This window comes from Manis pentadactyla, chromosome 8 (assembly GCF_030020395.1).
Source record: "Manis pentadactyla isolate mManPen7 chromosome 8, mManPen7.hap1, whole genome shotgun sequence".
NCBI lineage: Eukaryota > Metazoa > Chordata > Mammalia > Pholidota > Manidae > Manis > Manis pentadactyla.
This window is the reverse complement of record NC_080026.1, coordinates 93175697-93196869: the sequence shown is the minus strand read 5'-3', so window position 1 is coordinate 93196869 and position 21173 is coordinate 93175697. Positions and strand designations below refer to the sequence as shown.

Below are 21173 nucleotides of genomic sequence, written 5' to 3'. Positions count from 1 at the left end.
GGATTTTCAGTGCTGAGAACATGACTCAATCTAGCCTCCATGGATGTCTGCTCCAGGATCTATGAGCTCTCTTTTTTTTTATTTATTAGGATTTAATTCATAAACCATAAAACTCACCTTTTTAAATTACACAATTCAGTGGCATTTAGTACATTCACAATGTTGTGGAACTATTACCATGATCTAAATCTAGAATATCAAACCCAAAAAGTTAAACCTACAATTACCAGCAATTCTACTGCTAGGTACATGCCCAAGGGAACTGAAAACAAGTATCCAAACAAATATGTGTACCCTGTGTTCATAGCAGCCAAGAGGTAGAAGCAATCCAGACGTCCATCAACTGATAAATTGATAAAACCCAGAACATCCATGCAATGGAGTATTATTCAGCTATAAAAAGAAAATAAATCCTACCATTTGCAACAACATGAACAGAGCTAGAGGGTATTATGCTCAGTGAAATAAGCCAAGTGGAGAAAGACATACATCAAATGATTTCACTCATCTGTGGAGTATAAGAACAAAGAAAAAACTGAAGGAACAAAAACAGCAGCAAACTCACAGAACCCAAGAATGGACTAACAGTTACCACAGGGAAAGGGACTGGGGAGAATGGGTGGGAAGGGAGGGATAAGGGGGAAAAAGGGGCATTACGATTAATACGCATAATGGAGTGGGGGGCGACACAGGGAAGGCACAGAGAAGACAAATAGTGACTCTATAGCATCTTACTACGCTGATGGACAGTGACTGTAATGGGGTATGTGGTGGAGACTTGATAATGGGGGGAGTCTAGTAACCATAACGTTGCTCATGTAATTGAACATTAATCATACCAAAATAAAAAATAAAATATAATAAAATAAAAAAAGGAATGAGGCACTGCTACCTGCTACAGTGTAGATGAACCTTGACATTATTCCATGTCAAAGGAGTCAGATACAAAAAGTCATATGTTATATAATTCCATGTATATGAAATATCCAGAATATGTAAATTCATATGACAGACTACAGATACTGTTTACCACAATGAGATATCACCTCATGCCCATCAGGATGGCTATTACAAAAAAAAAAAAAAAGGCAAGTGTTGGCAAGGACATAGAAACTGGAACCTTTGTACACTGTTGGTTTGTAAAATGGTGCCACTGGTATGGAAAACAGTATGGAGGTTCATCAAAAAATTAAAAATAGAATTAGCATATGAGTCAGCAACCCCACTTCTGGGTACTTATCCAAAAGAATTGAAATCAGGATCTCAGAGAGATATAAGCATTCCTATGTTCACTGTAGCACTATTCACGACAGCCATGAGGTGGAAGAAAACCAGATGCCCACTGATGGATGGATAAAGAAAATGTGGTATATACATACAATGGGATATTAGTCAGTTTAAGAAAGAAGGAAATTCTGCAATGTGTTATAACACGAATGCACCTTGAGGATGTTTCACTAAGTGAAATAAACCAGTCACAGAAAGTCAAACACCACGAGATTCCATTTATAGGAACCTAAAAGTGGTCAAATTCATAGACTAGAGTGGAACGGTGGTTACCAGGGGATGGGGGGAGAAGGAAGTGGGGGCTTACTGATCAATGGGCAAAAAGTTTCAGTTAAACAAGATGAATAAGTTCTAGAGATCTGCTGAACAACAACTGTCCCTGTTGTTAACAGTGATGTATTATACACTTAAAATTTGTTCGGAAGGTAGATCTTATGTTAAGTGTTCTTACCACAATAAAATAAAAATTTTTTTAATGTTTTGGAATTAGAGCTGATGGTTGCACATTATGAATGGAACACTACTGAACTGCATACTTTAAATAGTTAAATATGTTATGCAAATTTCTCATCAATTAAAAAATTACTGGAGTGGATACCTTGGGGCATCTGAATGGCCATCTCATAAGGAAGCACTGCCATGCAATTTGGGACTCCAACCTGCGCTTGTGTTTGCCACCACTTCCTTCTCCATGTGATGCCACCCACATTCCCTGTCCAAATGACATCACTGCACCCAGCACAAAAGTTGTAGTTCAAACAGAAGAGGGGCTTGGGTGGAGAATGGAGCCTCCCCATGGTCCATGGCAGTCTGGATGTTCTCAAAACAAAGGCCCAGCCTCTTAGCCGTCAGGACCAGGTTCATGTTGAGAGCATCTGTGTGAACTGAGCAAAGCTCATCTCTGTGTGTGCCACATTTCTGACTTCTGCTACAAGTGGCTTTAAGAGCCGCTACATGCAGATTTCAGTAATACCACCATTCTGCTCTTACCTTCAGGCAAACAAGCCAGCTTTCCAGGTATCAAGTGATATGCTACTAAAACAGACATTAAGGCAGTTTGGGTTCAAATGTGAGTAATCATTATTACTCCAGATTACCCAATCAGCCTAATATTACTAATGCCACACTGCAGGGCAGCCTCTATATAGGGCAGCCTACAGCTAGTTTATATTTGTACATTTAACTTATATTCCAATAAAAAAATGTAAATCAACAAGTGGGGGCTTTTCTTTTCTTTTTTTAAAAGGGAGCCCACAAAACCATATACCATATGACTCCATTTACATGAAGTGTCCAGAACAAGCAAATCTACAGAGACAGACAGGAGACCAGTGGGCTGGGTGTGGGGAGTGACAACACAAGTAGAGGGTGTCTTCTCAGGTTCATGAAAATGTAAAATTAGATCATGGTGATAGATGCACAACTCTGTGAATGTATTAAAAGCCAGTGAATTGTACACTTTAAATGGGTGAACTGGTTGACATGTGAATTATGTCTCAAAAAAAGCTATTTTAAAAGGGAAGGCCAACTATTAGCCAAGTTTGACAGCAATAAGCTGGACAAATCACAGGCAAATCAACAAACCCACCTATCGCTCCTCTCGCCCCCACAGGCCCACTCTCCTCTCCCCACCCCATACCATCTCCAAGGCTCAGAGAAGGAAGCTAAGATGAAACCCTAAGTCACAAGACAAGCCCATCCTGGGTGAGCAGGGGGTTGTCCTGGAACTCCACGACACAGGACTCCTATCTCCTAGAATTCACTTCTGCAACAGCAGTAAGATTCTACTCTGAATTATCAAACTAGGAAAAACTTAAAAATGAGAAGAGTAACCGATGTTAGTAAGCATGCAGGAATGTGGATCATTTATACATGGCAGGAAGTGTCAAGGGAAGATGCATGGCAATACAGATTCAGGGCCTCCACAACCCCACTGGCTGGGTAGAGTGGCGAGCGTACAAATCTGAGCACAGGCAGCCTCCCTGTCTCAGGAGGCCACGGACATCCCCACCTTCTGCCCACATGCCAGGCAAAGCCTGCCATTCAAGACACGACTCCAGTGAGACCCGAGCACGCTGCCCAGACGAGTCTGCCTGGACAAGGGGCGATCCATCTCGGTAAGAAGGGAGGCCTCAAGCGTCCATCTTTGGATGACTCAACAAAACACCCTCCCATTGGGCTTACTCCTTCCAGGGACACTTCACAGAGACAGAAAGAGGAAATCCCTGCTGCCAGCTGCCAGGTGGGAGGCAGTGGTGAAGCAAGCGGGAATGCATGCCCACCCAGAAGCCCAGCTACCAGCTCATCTGCCCCCAGGACAGACTGATTCCTTTTGTTCCAATGCCTCATCCCTCCAGAAACCTGCTCTGATCTGACCACCTCCAGGAAGCCTTCGTTCTGTCTTCTCAAAGCCTCACTGAGCCCAGCTCAGAGCCAGGGGGAGATGGACCCCTGCGCACAAGGCCCAGGCTCCATATCTCAGCCCTCAGCTCAGGGGTACGGCCCCCAGGGACTGTGCACACAGCTCTGATGGCAGGGCTGAGGACAGGCCCAAAACCCATGGCCAAGTGAAAAAGCAGGCCCCAGAGCCATGCACCAGTGTGATCCCATTTATATCCCCAAATCAGAAACTACACAAATTCAGAGAGGCACAGAAAAAAAAAAGACTGAGGGATATTCAGCAAACTGCTGACAGCATTACCTTGGCAAAGAGAGGAAATGAAGGAGGAGAAAGGGGAGGTTTTACCTTTTCTCTCTATGAAGCTCCGACTGAGAGAGTGATAACACCAATTATCATAAAGACAATTGCTTTATATTGTTTCTTAAATTGAAAACATTTTCAAAAGCAGGGTGGGCTTCCATCAAAGGGAACTTGATGAGAAGCTGTGGTCCCTGGAATGCGACAGCAGTAAGAGGACCAAGCTGCCTCAGTGCAGGACGGCGCCACAGCGTGGGGACACGTCAAGAACATCGCACTAAGCAAAGAAGCCAGACATAAAAGACTACCTATTACATGAGTCCATTTATGTCACAATCTAGAAAAAACAAAACCACCATGACAGAAGGGAGACAACTGGGCCTGGTACCAGGGTGGGAGTGGAGACTGACTGCGACAGAGCAAGCACCAGGGACCTCCTGCAGGTGGACGTGTGCTCAGGCCCGACCAAGGTGGCGGCTGTAGCCCCATGACACTGAGCAACACTCAGCTATACACTTAGGATGGGTGGGTTTTATGGTATATGTACCTCAACAATCTGTTTAAAAGTAAGTTAAAGGAAGGAATGGGGGCTGTTTCATGGGTACAAGCTGTGATGGAAATTTGGAACTAGATAGAGGCAGTGGGTGCCAATGTGAATGTATCAAGGCCACTGAATTAGCCCTTGAAAATTGTTCATCTTACGTCAAGTGAATGTCACCTCAACAACAAAAAAAATGTTTAAGGTAGACAGAGGAAAACTCAGTATGCCCATTTTGCAGATGAGAAAACTGGGCTCAAAGGAAGCAGTCAACTGCCAGTCCAGGGCTTATGCACCTATGCCTCAGGCCGGGTTCAGAGCCCGGTAGAAGGGCCATATGCTCTGCACCTCCCCCAAGGGCTCTGCAACTCTGGGGCCCAATCTTCAGGCAAGGCCCTTCTCTCGGGAGCATTGGAAACCAGACCTGCCCAATAGGCCTTGGAGTGAGCCAGCAGGGCAGCACCTCAAAGATGCCCAAAGTCCATGAGCTCCAGTAGCAGATGCCCTTGCCGTGGGGGACAGGGAGTGGGCACCAGGAAGGAAGTGGCCAAACTAAGGCTTAATGCACTGCTGGGCAAGGATGCAGTGGGGCGGGGAGTCCCCATCAGACCCAGGCTACATGAGGCCAACCAGGCCTGGGGCTCTGGTGGAGTGCTGCGCTTAGGGAATTAAGAGGTCAGCACCAACCTCAGGGATCCCAGGAGAAGGGACTCGATAACTATAGGGCAACAGTCAAATGGGACACGTCCACCAGCCACTTTGTGACCAGCAGAAGAAGGGTTAACTCCTTCTCAGGGTCTACTGTTCCAAGAAAAGAAAAGGGGAGGAGAAATGCCCCTCTGTGCTTTCTAAACAGAACCTTCAAAATATCCAACTGTCCCTGTCCTCACTCTGGGGAGGACCCAGATAGAGGCCACACTGCGGGCAGACAAGCAGGCCCTGGAGCTCAGCAGGCTGCAGAGGCTGGCAAGATCCCAGGTCATCTGAGGGTACCCACCTCTTACCCCACCCACCCACTCCCTCCACACTCCCCTCCTCCCCAAGCCCTGTTTCTCATGGGTGAGGGCGGCAGCAGAGGACCCACAGCCCAGCCAGCATCACACCCGCCCTCCTCCTGGAATTTCCAACTGCCCTGGCTCCCTGGGAGCCCACAGGGTCAGCAGTGACACACCCAGTTCCCAGGCAGTCCCTACTGCCAGTCATGGGCATGTGTGTAACCCTAGAAGCCCCATGTCTCTCTCTTCAGAGTACCCAAGTCTAAGTAGAGGCACCCCTCAGAGCTAAAGCCAGTCCACATGCCATTTACAGGAAATACACAGAACACCTTCCAAAGTCCAGGAATTCCACTATTAGACATTCATTCCTTAGGAAAGGTGTTTTCAAGGTTATAGTTCATTCCCAATGAAGGGGATCTATTTACCCATGGGTGTCTTAGCTACGAGCAAAAATAAAAAAATGCTGATCCTGGGGCCCAGCTTAAAAAATACGGGACCCATAAGAAGACAAGAGAGGCCTCTGGAGAAAGGGTGGAACAGTGAATGTGATTCCTAAAAGGAAAGTGAGAGGCCCGGAATTCCAATGGGCCTCTAGCTTGCATCCTAATGGGGAAATGAGGGCAGCCTCGGAGCCTGGGGTGGGAGAGACACAAGGTCCCAGAATGCAAGGTCTTTCTTGCCAGGGCAAGAATGCTGAAGGTGGGTCCCCTCCCCAGATCTGTGGATTTGCTCCTGTTCCCTCAACGCAGCACCCTGTCACACCTCTACATGGGCTGCTCAGGCTTCCCTCACTCTTGCAAACCCTTGGCCATCCTCCAAAGCCCGCCTGCAGCCCCACCCCATCCCAGGCAAGCCATTCCCTCCCTCCTGCTCCCACTACATCCAACCACAGCAAGCACAGGTTCCGCGAAGTTGCCAGTGAGCATAATGTCCATATGTGCCTCTCTCACCTGGCAGGGGCTGAGTCCAACTCACCTGGGTCCCCTGCACTTTGTACCAAACCCAGGGCCAGGAACCCGAATGAAGAGGCCCTGGGTCCCTTCCCACCATGAGGCACCGTGCAAGCACCCTGACCACTCTAGCTTGTTTACAGAGCACTTATTATGAGCCACATGCTACCCCAAGGGCTCTTCATACACTACCTCCTTTCATCCTTGTGGCATTCTTACAACAGAGTTATTACAATTAACCCGTTACACAAGGACTCAGACACAGAGTGGTTAAGTGAGGTGCCCGGGGACACACAGTTAGTGAGGGAGGAAGCTAAAATTCAGACCCTAGTGGTGTGGTTCCAGAGCCCGTATTCTTAACCACTGCAGATCCACTGCGGGACAGGAAGATGGTCAGAGGGCAGTTGTCAGGACAACCTCCAAGTGGAAGAGGAACTCAGAGATTTTAAAGGCCAGTGTACTTTTTTTCCCCAGGCCCCAACCAAAGACCTAACAGGAGCAGCAGAGCCTCTTCCCCACTGAGCCTGCTGCCCCCAGGCCCAGCCATATGCTGAGTGCCAGTTACAGGAAGCATAAAAGGCCCACCTGCATGCACCTCAGCCTGGACCAGGGAGGCACACAGCCACCCTCTCAGAGACAGAGCCCTGATTAGGGCTATTCTTAGCAAACCGCTGGCTCCCCTCCCAGAGGCTGGGCAGGCGACAGGCCCAAGCTTCCATACACCCGGCCTGCCATTTCCTGACCCTGCCTGCGGAGGTCCCACAGGGCTAAGGAATGGCTGGTGGGCAGGGGAGGAGGACGAAACCCTCCAGCTTTCAAAGAGAAGGGCCTGACTGCCCAGCCTTCTCACGGCCAGGCACCTGGCTGCTGACACAGCTCTGGAGAGTCCTGGCCACAGGAGAAGGCTTGAAATCAAAGCTCCACCGCCTGAGTACTCACTCTGTGCCAGCCCTGGGCCACATGCTGTCCACTAATCATCCCCATTTAACCCTTACAAACCCCCAAGAGTTTGGGGTTAATGGCCCCATTTTAAAGATGAGGTGTTTGATTTTGAAGGTGAATTAGTTAAGACATTATATAACTTGCCTAGGGTCATACAGTGACTTAGTGTTGAGCTGCATCTAGACTCTGGGAGGATTCCCAATCTCCAGGTTGGGCAGAGGAGAGGTAACCATAGCCAGAAGGTATGGGGGTTTGGGGTGAGGGGCAGCCTGCACCAGAGGGCAATGATCTTGTCAAAGACCCTACTGCATGTCCACTTTCACTCCCCTGAGGGATGGTCCCTTCCCCGTGAGACAGCCTCAGGCTTCGGCTCACAAAGTCCCCAGCCAGTTTCCTCCCCTACCGAGGCCACATGGCCTCACCTAGGAAACTTCTGGAGACCCGGGGAGGATGAGACTCAGAGGTTCAAGGAGTCCATGCTGCTGCTTAAGGCATGCAGCCAAGAGTGGGGAGCTCAAATGACTCTCAGAGTAAAACAGAGAATAATAAGTCTTTTGGGGTCTTCAATCCCCACAGTGGGAGTCTAGAAATGAAGCCTCACCACAGAACATTGGCAGCACCGCCACCCTAAAAAGGACAGCTTCTGGGCACTGCTGCCACACGAAGTCATGTGAAAAACTAACCAGTGTACCCCTCTGATTCTATCTCAGTACCCACCTCTGGCTTCTGCTGTCAGGTGACTCAACAGATATATGTGCCTGTGTCCCCAGGGAGCCCAGAGCCAACTCCATGTCTACCTAGTACTCAAGCCATTTCCATGTGGCTTCATTTCTTGAGTCAGTGAATGGCAGTTCACATCCATGTCTGTTGCCCATACCTCTTCTGCCTCCATTGTCAAGTGGTTCAAATCCCCATGAAGGTGTGGATCTGCCCATATAGTGTCTGTGGCCCATGTGTGGTCCAGTTTTATGTGTTCTCAGGTCTGTGCCCCTGGGTTGATGCCCACTTCCACTGCACTCCTGTGTCTGTCTGCATGCATGTCTGTACCAGTTCCTCTCTGTCTCTGCCATGTGGTTATAAACACTCACACATCTCCGCCCACACCAACATTGCCCCCCTCCCACCCCTGCCGTGCCCAGGTGACTGTGTGTGAGCCAACTGAATCCAAGAGCTCACAGTGCCAACTGAGGGCTGCAGGGTGAGCTCCCACTCCCACAACAGCATCCCAGGCCACAGGCACAAGCACACTGCTACCTCTGCAAACTGTTCTAGAAAAGCAGAAACCTGCCAGGGATGATAGGGTAGAGGAGGAGAGCCCCAGCAACAGCAGAACCTCAGAGGTGAGTCAGTGCTACCCCAGGTACCACCTGCCTCAAGCCAGCCCTGCCCTGCCCACACACCTCCAACATTCCAACTCCAACACCGGATGGCCAGTGAAGGGGAGAGCACCTGTCTGCACTCACAGGAAACAGTGTCTGGTTCAGGGCCTCCAGCCTCCGGCCTCCCAATCTCATCCCCAGCCCCCAGTGACAGAGGCTCTTCAGGAAGGTGAGGACTTCCTTCCTGCTTGTCTCTGAACCTCCTGTAAGGCTGGATCTTGACCTCAAACCTCGGAGGCCTCAAGGCAGCTAAGAGAGTCCCATGCTCATCCTGCCCCAAGAAACCAAATGGGTTTCTTTAGAAATCTACCAGCAGGAAAAAAACACCTGGGAGTGGGGCTAGGGCCACTTACATACACAGGAGACTCCCCTAAGCCTCCTGCTACTCCCTGACCATGGAGGTGGTAAGAGGTCCTCATTCCTAGCAGCATAAGGAAGGATGGGTGTAGAGCTGGAACACTTTAAACACAATTGCATGATTGAATGAGAACCGGACCCCAGTTCCCCCAGCAATCACAGCCTAGGTCACCTACTTAGCAATCAATCATGTGTAGCCTCTTAGCATTTCCACTATTATTACTAGTCCTGGACTGGTATGGAAACCCCATTATCAGCAAACTCTGTCTTGTCTTCTGCAGGGGCAGAGCCCCCTGAAAACTGAACCCGCCAACCCTCCCATCACCACTCCCATCCTCCTAGGCAAAGCCCAGTGTCCTGCATTTAAGAGGGGTTGGGTCACTGGGTGCTGCCACTCTACACAGAAGCCCAGGAGTTGGTGTCTGGACCTTTGGTTGGAGAGTAAAGAACCCTGGATGCTTCCTGAAGCCAGAAAGCTTTCTTCCACCTGCAACTTTCCAAGAGATGAGAACACCTCGAACCACGCCGGCCACTCTAAGGTGTCCGGTGCAGCAGGCCTCCAGCCACTCTGCTTCCTGACCGATCACCGCGCCTTCGGGCAAAACCCCTGAGAACGAAAGGGGGCCTCCTGGAGACCCAGGCCTACAGATGAACAAGGCCGGAGAGTCCACTAATCAAGGCTTATGCCCACCGGGATCTCTGGACTCTTCCTCTTTCCACGGGCCCAAGCACCCCACAGACGAGCCCTGGGACCCACGTGTGGATCACAAGACCTCTTCTTCCCTGCCCCCAACTGCGTAGGAAGCCGGGCTCAGTGGCCCTGCCCCCAGGCCTAGCCATGAAGAGTGGAGGTGTCGCCAGCCCACATCGACACCAGTGCGAGGGAAATCTCGGGAAAGAGGGTAGCCCAGAACCCGACAAACGAAACGACTCAATAACTGCACAGTTTCATATGTGAGGGCCCACTGCTCTCCCAGGCACCAGTCCCGTGCAGGGTTGGGGGAGGCAGAGAGGGTAGAACCTCTCCTCTCTGGGGAGCCCCGAGAGGCGTGCGCTCCCAGGGGTGGGGAGGGGCTGGTCGGAGCAGCCTCGGACTGGGGGTGCCCAGTAGGCTCCCAGATCTGCCCTTCCGTCGCCAGCCCCAGGTCTGGACGTGTCGGTACCTGCCAGCCAGCGGCTCCGGGGGGCATCCGTGCTCCTGCGGCCGGCGCGTTGCGCCCGGACTGCGGGCGCCGAGTCAGGCAGTGGCGGGGCGCGCCCGGCGAGGGCTCCGGCTCGCTCCTCCCAACTTCCCCAGCCCATCCGTGGGCAGAGGCGGCTCCGGAGGCGGGCAGGCCGGGCACTACGAGACGAGGAGAGGCCACCAGAGCAGGAGCCCGCGCTGGCCAGCGGTGGTAGCTGCGCACCCCAGCCTCGGCATGCCGCGCCGCCCCGCGCCCAGCGCCCCGCAGCCCCAAGCCGAGGGGCGGACTCTGCCGGGCCGCCAATCACTCACTGCACCCGTCACCGCCGGGCCAGCCGGAGCCCCGGCCCCAGCTGCCGAGGGGGCGGGGGTCTCGGATTTAAAGACACACTCACCGAAACCGCGTCTGGATAGGCATCCGAGAGCGGCTGCTCCCGGGCGAGGAGGGGACAACAGGCCCCACCTTCTGCGGCCCCGCGTCTTCCCAGCGCCCGCCCACCCTCCGTCGGGAGGAAAAGTTTGGGGCGGGGGAGACTGCCTGGGAAGCCAGTTCCTCTTTCCTTGTCCTTAGTTCGGCTTGTTCTGGAAGATGCCCAAACCCTACATCCAGCCTCCCTGGCTGGAGAAAGAAGCTAACACTCTCGACGCCCCTCCGAGACCCCAGCTCCCCGACAGATAGGCAGGTCTGGGCTTCCTTCGCCCCGCTCTGCTTTTTAAGCCAGGCAAAGCCTCGGCGGGACAGAGATGAGCACCGGACTCCGGAAAAAACCTCACAGTTCTGCGCAACCTAAACTAGGAGATTGTGCTCTTTGGGCCTCAGCCATTCCTGGTTGTCAATGGGTGAGCCCTTGAAGAGCAGACTGTCCGCTCAATCGTGGGCATCTCCCAAGTCCTGGACACCCAGAGAAAGGTGCCCTGAGCCCTCCAGAAGCCTTAAGGAAGGAGCAGAAATTTTGTAAGGGAAGGGGTCCCTCTGCTCCGACCCCATGGGTCCTGGAGGTAACACGCTCAATCCTTGACCCCCAGGAGGCACTGCCCCCGCTTCCTATGCCCGAGCGGGGCTAGTACTGCGTGGCAACCCAGCCAGACACTTGCCAGTGCCCCACAGCCCAGGCCCTTTCTCAGCTCACACAGCCGCGCAGGCATCCACGTGCGTTCACACTCTCTCTGCTGCTTCCTCTTTGGGAGATGGGCTTTGTTGTGGTTAGTGAGTCACTTCCTCCCTCTCTGGGCTCCACACTCGGGGAAATCCTTCTTCCTCACCTGTCACTACCTGCCTGTCCCCAAATCAGAACTGAGGAGTGGGTGGAGTGCAGGTCTCCCCAGGATGAGGGCAGGGGGTAGGGAGTTCACCTCTATCCGAAGTCAGGCCAGGGATCCAGGCTGGGTGAGGGGCACCTGAGTCCATAGACCCCCTGAGTCCTAACAATAAAGAGAAACAGCTGTCTCTCTGGTGCTCTTACCAAGTCTCCAACCCCCAGGTCTCCAATGCTCCAACTGGATGATTTTCTGACATAAGTACTTCTATTACCCCTATTTTAGTAGCTAAGGAAACTAAGTCCCAGGGAAGACTTGCCTTCAGACCCAGGTCTTCTCCTGCCCCACCAACAGTGTGTGAGGAGAAAAGCAGAGAAAGACCAGTAGTGGCCTTGGGAAGCAGACCTGACCCTTCAGACTCTAGCAGAGCAAGAATCATACTGGCTCACAATTTACTGGCTGTGTGATCTGGGAAAAGTGACAAAGGTCTCTAATCCCCAAACTCCTCATCCATAATATGGCCTGTCCTCCTTAAAAGAGGTGTTGAGGAGCCAGGGAGCTGGGACATGTGATGCCCAGGCGCAGCGTGTGGCAAATTATAGGCTCCATTCTTGGGTGCCATTCCCTCCCTTCCTCCTCTTGCCACAACCCCATAATCCCCAGCTGTCAGACTCTCCAAATGATGCCCATGCCTGCCATCCTAAAGATAATGTATTCCAGGATAAGACCCTTGTGGCCAGCACTAAGGTAGGGGAGCACATTTACGCTAGCAAGTGCATGCATGCACACATGTGCACATGTGTACATACATGTACACATACACAGCTTGCCCTCCCTCATAGTCCAGCAGATGCTGTCTGTTCATGGGGTCCACGGCTGTCTATCTCTCTGCACTGAGCTTCTGGAGGACACAGTTCCATCTCTGACTTGTCTTTTGGTCTGCTGCATGGTGCCTAGTGTATCATCATTCACTCATTAGTATTCACCATGCACAGAGTAGGAGTTCTTGTTGAATCAGCAGAAAAGCCCAGGGTAGAGACATCCCCAGGACAGCCAGCAATCACAGCCCTTCAGGCTCCAACAGGCAGCCTCGGATCAGCTCCAGAAGTGGAGGGCTGGGGGCTTGGAGGCACCTCAGGGACGGCCACAGATTCCATCCTGATCATGGTGCCCAGCCTCACCAGCCCACCGAAAGTCCTGCATTCCTGGCTGCCTGCTGGCCAAAGGGATGGGGGTTCCCCCCAATCCCAAGAGAGCTTCCAGGACCAGATTCATCCGACCCTGGGCCTGGGATGGGGAGAGGCTGAATATCAAGGGAGAGAAGGAAAGGACACAGAGCAGCCCTAGGTATTTCCAAGGGAAGGCACTCTGCTCTCTCTCCCCAGCCCCAGGCAGAAGGGAAGAATCAGATAGCCAACTGTATCAGCCTAAAATGCTGCAGAAGCCTTCTGAGAGATCCAGAAATTCACAGCAGAGGCCCAAAAGTCCCTGAGAAAGGACAAATGGTCCCAGGAACAGGACCTTCCAAACTGGAGGGCTCAGGACCTATCCCCGCTCAACCAGCACCCTCACCAGGGCTACCACCACCCCACATCCCCCCATACACAAGCACCTAAAAACCCCCTTATCATCTAAAGAATGTCAAGACCCCATGGGTGACCCTGTACACATGTGTGCTTGTGTGTACACACATACATGCTTGTGCTGCTCATGTGTGAACTCAGGTTTGAAGAGCTAAGGGTGTGCGTGTTTGTGCAAGTGTCCAGTGGGCATGAGTGTGGATATCCAAGTGAGCATGTGTGTGTATGCAAGTATGTGAGCACATGCACAACCAATCCACCACCACAATCCAAGACCAGGAGAGCTGCTGCTGCCAAGAGTAGCAAATGCCCCTTTCTCACACTTCCAGGAGAGCTGCCTGTGGCCATCCATGGCCCCTTCCAGCCAAGTAAGCTAGGTGCTGGTGTTCCTGGGAGAGAGCTCCCCAGTTCTGTCCTGCACAGAAACATAAGCTGTGGGAACCCCCAGTTCCTTCATGGAAATGCTCAAGCCAACAATTATTTCCTGACAGGCACAAATGATTTGCCAGAAGGCAGAGGAGCTGGGTTTAAACCAGCAAAGATGAGACTTGACAAAAGATGAAAAACAGGCCCTACTGCTCTTCTCTCTTCCTTGCCCCCTGCCAGTCAGGGGATACCGGGCCTGAGGAATGGACAATATCAGGGCAGAGAGCTGGCCTAGCCATGCTCTCCCTGGCCACATCATTGCCAAGAAACCTCCACATGGATTCTCCAGGGTGGATGGCTTGGAGCCTGCAGTCTTCCTCCTGTGCCAGACAGTCTCTGACCCTCAGATATTACTCAAATATTACTGCCGCCTGAGTCCCAACCCAGACCCATCCCCATCTGTCCTCATTGCCTCTTCCGGGCCAACTGCTCCATCTCCAGGATTCAGCACCCCTCATTTATTCAGGCCCCATCTATGTGCAGTCCAGGGCTTTGAGCAGGGCAGATTTGTCCTGGATCTAGCCTTGGTGACTTTACTGCTATGTGACCCCTACCCCAAAAGTCACCACCTTTCTCTGAGTCTCATTTTCCTCATTTGTAAAATGGTGTGAAGAGCAGTCCTGGCCTCCCAGCAATGTCTATAGGATTAAGAGTGTGCCTGGCACTCAGCCAGAGCTCCCTGATGGCAGCTACTGTTTTGTTATTATTTTTGCCACCCGAACTCAGCACTCTGACCCAGCCCTGAACCTGTCAGAACAAAGGGGTTCTTCAAGTCTGACTTCAGATTCCACCTCTTCCAGGCAGTCTTCTCTGCTCACAGGATCTCTGTCTGCTCTGGACTCTTCCCCCCTTGCCTCTGTGGAGACCTCAGGTACCTCAGCACCCCTTCCTGGCACAAAATCCAAGTTTAATAATTGTCGTAATTATCAGTAGGATTACTAATTTTATTGGTTATATCCTCCTTTGGGTCTAGTCCAAGTCCCAAATTAACACACTAGGTTCAGAAATTTTTGACTGAGACTCAAAGTAAGAAATACATTTTATGAAACTTCAGACCAGTTTACTATTGAAAAGTCTCTCTAAAGAAGTAAAGAGAAGCATCTTGAAGCTTAAGAGGATTAAAGATGGTAGTGAGAGAGGTGAGACAAAGGCTTCCTCCTAAAACCGCATATAATACGAAAATATAATTAATACAACTAATCCTGAAAGAGCAACAGGAAAGAGGACTGCGCCAAACTGCATACACCTGGAGAAAAGAATAAACTTCATGGAACAGGGTAACGTACCAAAGCTGTAGCCTGGCAGAACCCAAGCCCTTCCCCCACCCCAGCTCACTGCGGGAGGAAGAGAAATGGAGCGGGGGAGGGAGTGGAGGCCTGGGACTGCTGAATACCTAACTCCAGAGATCTGCTCTGGGAGCACAAACCTACATTACATGGTGCTTTCATGATACTCTCATGATTAGGGGATTGGAAAGCTAAGACAGGCAGAATTCCTGGAGAAACTGAGATCCCAGCTGCTTGTGGAAAGCAGGGATCCATACCCAGCTGCTCTAGGACAAAAGAAAGACAGGCAGTCTGAGAGATTTACTAACAGCAAGAGGGCTGCTAAAGGGGCAAGGATTGCACAGAGCTTACTGCTCAGGAGAAAGGACAGGTAGACAAAATTGTCCAGGGCTATGCTGCCCAGCAGGTTGGGAGCTTTCACGATCTTCAGGCGCTCCAGCTCCCAGGCTGGCTACACAGCTCCAAGGGCCCCCTCCGTGCTACGCAGCCTACTGCGCCTTTCTCCCAGCCAGCCCCACCTGGCTCGCAAACTGGCAAAACCTACCCTGGTGTTAGGTGAGCCAGAGGGAAGATCTGTCTACAGCAACTACAAACACAAAGCATAGAGGCTTATACTTCTGTGCTCAGCCCACTGGTTCAGGCAGTGGAGACAGGTATAGCAGACCAGAAGAAAAAAACAGTTCTTTCCTCCCCCCAGGCACCAATACCACTCCACTGTGATCCCCAACATTGCTTCAGGGGCTGACCACCTCCAGAGAGTAGAGATTCTGGGCACTAGAGGGCACCATGTACAAATATGAATTGCCAAAGGAACCTGGTTCAAAGTAAAATTATGAATACAACTTCTGAGAAAGATTTAAATGACATCGACCTCACAAATCTTCCTGAAAGGGATTCCAAAATAAAAATCATTAACATGTGCATGGAGATACAGAAAAAATTCAAGAACTCACGACTGAATTCCGGTCAGAGATCCAATTGTTGAAGAGCACAATGGAGGGTATTAAAAGCAGATTAGGTACAGTGAAGGAGATGAAAAATGAAATAGAAACTAGAGATGAGAAGTTGAGTCACAGAGAGAAAAATGGATCTCTAAGAATGAAAGAATATTGAGAGATCTGTGTGACCAATCCAAATGGAACAACACTCTCATTATAGGGGTACCAGAAGAAGAAGAGAGAGAAAAAGGGATAGGAAGTGTCTTTGAGGAGGTAATTGCTGAAAAATTTCCCAGTCTGGGAAAGGAGAAAGTCTCTCAGGCCATGGAGATGCACAGCTCTCCCAACATAAGGGACCCAAGGAAGACAACACCAAGAGTAGTAATTAAAATGGCAAAGATCAATGATAAGGACAGACTATTAAAAGCAGCCAGAGAGAGAAATAAGATCACATACAAAGGAAAGCCCATTAGGCTATCATCAGACTTCTCAGCAGAAACCTTACAGGCCAGAAGGGAGGGGCATGATGTATTTAATGCATTGAAGCAGAAGGGCCTGGAAGCAAGATTACTTTATGCAGCAAGATTATCAAGGAGGGATTAAACAATTTTCAGATAAGCAAAAGCTGAGAAAATTTACCTCCCACAAACTGTCTCTACAGTGTATTTTGGAAAGACTGTTATGGACGGAAGTGTTCCTAAGGTTTCATAGCTGTCACTAGAGGTAATAAAACCACAGTAAAGAAAGTAGAACAGCTAACTACTAAGCAAATGCAGAATTAAATTAACTATCTCCAAAGTCAATCAAGGGATAGACAAAGAGTACAAAATATGATACCTAATATATAAAGAATGAAGGAGGAAGAAAAAGGAGCAGAAAAAAAAAAGAATCTGGAGCGAGGGGCGGAAGATGGCAGCTTGAGTAGAGCAGCGGAAATCTCCTCCCAAAACAACATATATCTATGAAAATATAACAAAGACAACCCTTCCTAGAATAAAGACCATAGGACACAGGACAATATCCAGACCACATCCGCACCTGAGAGAACCCAGCGCCTCGCGAAGGGGGTAAGATACAAGCCCCTGCCCCGCGGGAGCCGAGCGCCCCTCCCCCCAGCTCCCGGCGGGAGAGGAGCAGGCAGAGCGGGAGGGAGACGGGGCCCAGGACTGCCGAACACCAAGCCCCCGCCATCCGGGCCAGAGTGCAGGGCGCTCGATACTAGGAAAACAGGGCAGCAAGAACAGAGAGCGGGCACTGGAGGCTGGGCGCCAGAGGACATAAGAAAAGCGCGCGACCATTTTTTTTTTTGCTTTTTTGCTGTTTTGTTTTGGCGAGCGCTTTTTGGAAGTCTTAAAGGGATAGGGACCCCAATACTAGGGAAACAGGGCAGAAAGACCGGTGAGCAGAGGCCTGAAGCTGGCACCGGAGAATAAAGAAAAACGAACAACCACCTTTTTTTTTTTTTAATTAAAAACTTTTTTTTTTTTTTAAATTAAAAATTTTTTTTTTTCTTTTTTTTTTTTTGGTGGTCGTTGTTTTGTTTTGGCGGGTGCTTTTTGGAAGTCTTAAAGGGGCAGGGCGGGTCACTTAACCCAGAGGTAGGGAATCCGGGATCTCTGGGCACCCTAACCCCTGGGCTGCAGGGAGCAGGGAGGCCCCTTACGGAGATAAATAGTCTCCCAGCAGCTCCTGCTCCAACGCGACTCCACCATTTGGGAGTAACTGCCCGAGCCAGGCCACGCCCACAGCAACAGCGGAGATTAACTCCATAGCAGCCGGGCAGGAAGCAGAAACCCTGTCTGCGCACAGCTGCCCAGCACAAGCCACTAGAGGTCGCTGTTCTCCCAGGAGAGGAGGGCCACAAACCAACAAGAAAGGAAGTCCTTCCAGCCATCACTCGTCCCAGTTCTGCAGACTATTCCTATCACCATGAAAAGGCAAAGCTACAGGCAGACAAAGATCACAGAGACAACACCAGAGAAGGAGACAGACCTAACCAGTCTTCCTGAAAAAGAATTCAAAATAAGAATCATAAACATGCTGACAGAGATGCAGAGAAATACGCAAGAGAAATGGGATAAAGTCCGGAGGGAGATCACAGATGCCAGAAAGGAGATCGCAGAAATGAAACAAACTCTGGAAGGGTTTATAAGCAGAATGGATAGAATGCAAGAGGCCATTGATGGAATTGAAATCAGAGAACAGGAACGCATAGAAGCTGACATAGAGAGAGACAAAAGGATCTCCAGGAATGAAACAATATTAAGAGAACTGTGTGACCAATCCAAAAGGAACAATATCCGTATATAGGGGTCCCAGAAGAAGAAGAGAGATGAAAAGAGATGGAAAGTATCTTAGAAGAAATAATTGCTGAAAACTTCCCCACACTGGGGGAGGAAGTAATCGAACAGACCACGGAAATACACAGAACCCCCAACAGAAAGGATCCAAGAAGGGCAACACCAAGACACATAATAATTAAAATGGCAAAGATCAAGGACAAGGAAAGAGTGTTAAAGGCAGCTAGAGAGAAAAAGGTCACCTATAAAGGGAAACCCATCAGGCTAACGTCAGATTTCTCAACAGAAACCCTACAGGCCAGAAGAGAATGGCATGATATATTTAATACAATGAAACAGAAGGGCCTTGAACCAAGGATACTGTATCCAGCACGACTATCATTCAAATATGACGGTGGGATTAAACAATTCCCAGACAAACAAAAGCTGAGGGAATTTGCTTTCGACAAACCACCTCTACAGAACATCTTACAGGGACTGCTCTAGATGGGAGCACTCCTAGAAAGAGCACAGCACAAAACACCCAACATATGAAGAATCGAGGAGGAGGAACAAGAAGGGAGAGAAGAAAAGAATCTCCAGACAGTGTATATAACAGCTCAATAAGCGAGCTAAGTTAGGCAGTAAGATACTAAAGAGGCTAACCTTGAACCTTTGGTAACCACGAATTTAAAGCCTGCAATGGCAATAAGTACATATCTTTCAATAGTCACCCTAAATGTTAATGGGTTGAATGCACCAATCAAAAGACACAGAGTAACAGAATGGATAAAAAAACAAGACCCATCTATATGCTGCTTACAAGAAACTCACCTCAAACCCAAAGACATGCACAGACTAAAAGTCAAGGGATGGAAGGACATATTTCAGGCAAACAACAGAGAGAAGAAAGCAGGGGATGCAGTACTAATATCAGACAAAATAGACTTCAAAACAAAGAAAGTAACAAGAGATAAAGAAGGACACTACATAATGATAAAGGGCTCAGTCAAACAAGAGGATATAACCATTCTAAATATATATGCACCCAACACAGGAGCACCAGCATATGTGAAACAAATACTAACAGAACTAAAGTGGGATATAGACTGCAATGCATTCATTCTAGGAGACTTCAACACACCACTCACCCCAAAGGATAGATCCACCGGGCAGAAAATAAGTAAGGACACAGAAGCACTGAACAATGCAGTAGAGCAGATGGACCTAATAGACATCTATAGAACTCTACATCCAAAAGCAGCGGGATATACATTCTTCTCAAGTGCACATGGAACATTCTCCAGAATAGACCACATACTAGGCCACAAAAAGAGCCTCAGAAAATTCCAAAAGATTGAAATCCTACCAACCAACTTTTCAGACCACAAAGGCATAAAACTAGAAATAAACTATACAAAGAAAGCAAAGAGGCTCACAAACACATGGAGGCTTAACAACACGCTCCTAAATAATCAATGGATCAATGACCAAATCAAAATGGAGATCCAGCAATATATGGAAACAAATGACAACAACAACACTAAGCCCCAACTTCTGTGGGACACAGCAAAAGCAGTCTTAAGAGGAAAGTATATAGCAATCCAAGCATGTTTAAAAAAGGAAGAGCAATCCCAAATGAATGGTCTAATGTCACAATTATCAAAATTGGAAAAAGAAGAACAGATGAGGCCTAAGGTCAGCAGAAGGAGGGACATAATAAAGATCAGAGAAGAAATAAATAAAATTGAGAAGAATAAAACAATAGCAAAAATCAATGAAACCAAGAGCTGGTTCTTCGAGAAAATAAACAAAATAGATAAGCCTCTAGCCGGACTTATTAAGAAGAAAAGAGAGTCAACACAAATCAACAGTATCAGAAACGAGAAAGGAAAAATCACGACGGACCCCACGGAAATGCAAAGAATTATTGGAGAATACTATGAAAACCTATATGCTAACAAGCTGGGAAACCTAGGAGAAATGGACAACTTCCTAGAAAAATATAACCTTCCAAGATTGACCCAGGAAGAAACAGAAAATCTAAACAGACCAATTACCAGCAACGAAATTGAAGCGGTAATCAAAAAACTACCAAAGAACAAAATCCCCGGGCCAGATGGATTTACCTCGGAATTTTATCAGACATACAGGGAAGACATAATACCCATTCTCCTTAAAGTTTTCCAAAAAATAGAGGAGGAGGGGATACTCCCAAACTCATTCTATGAAGCTAACATCACCCTAATACCAAAACCAGGCAAAGACCCCACCAAAAAAGAAAACTACAGACCAATATCCCTGATGAACGTAGATGCAAAAATACTCAACAAAATATTAGCAAACCGAATTCAAAAATACATCAAAAGGATCATACACCATGACCAAGTGGGATTCATCCCAGGGATGCAAGGATGGTACAACATTCGAAAGTCCATCAACATCATCCACCACATCAACAAAAAGAAAGACAAAAACCACATGATCATCTCCATAGATGCTGAAAAAGCATTTGACAAAGTTCAACATCCATTCATGTTAAAAACTCTCAGCAAAATGGGAATAGAGGGCAAGTACCTCAACATAATAAAGGCCATCTATGATAAACCCACAGCCAACATTATATTGAACAGCGAGAAGCTGAAAGCATTTCCTCTGAGATCGGGAACTAGACAGGGATGCCCACTCTCTCCACTGTTATTTAACATAGTACTGGAGGTCCTAGCCACGGCAATCAGACAAAATAAAGAAATACAAGGAATCCAGATTGGTAAAGAAGAAGTTAAACTGTCACTATTTGCAGATGACATGATACTGTACATAAAAAACCCTAAAGACTCCACCCCAAAACTACTAGAACTGATATCAGAATACAGCAAAGTTGCAGGATACAAAATCAACACACAGAAATCTGTGGCTTTCCTATATACTAACAATGAACCAACAGAAAGAGAAATCAGGAAAACAACTCCATTCACAATTGCATCCAAAAAAATAAAATACCTAGGAATAAACCTAACCAAAGAAGTGAAAGACTTATACTCTGAAAACTACAAGTCACTCTTAAGAGAAATTAAA

General features: G+C 48.8%; 1 protein-coding gene across 7 annotated transcripts in view; it reads right to left on the bottom strand.

Moving 5' to 3' along the window:
• PALD1 (phosphatase domain containing paladin 1) overlaps positions 1-21173 on the bottom strand; it is a 98468-nt gene that overhangs the window by 64092 nt on the left and 13203 nt on the right. For 2 of the 7 annotated variants that reach the window (XM_057505947.1, XM_036928724.2), the window contains exon 1: positions 10310-10681. The exons of 1 other annotated variant lie outside the window; for it this stretch is intronic. The gene's annotated coding sequence lies outside the window, so the exon portion shown is untranslated. Of the gene's footprint in view, positions 1-6493; positions 6516-10309; positions 10682-10724; positions 10972-21173 lie in introns of those variants that run through there. 4 more of the 7 variants (XM_057505941.1, XM_036928721.2, XM_057505948.1 and 1 more) reach the window with 4 other exon arrangements.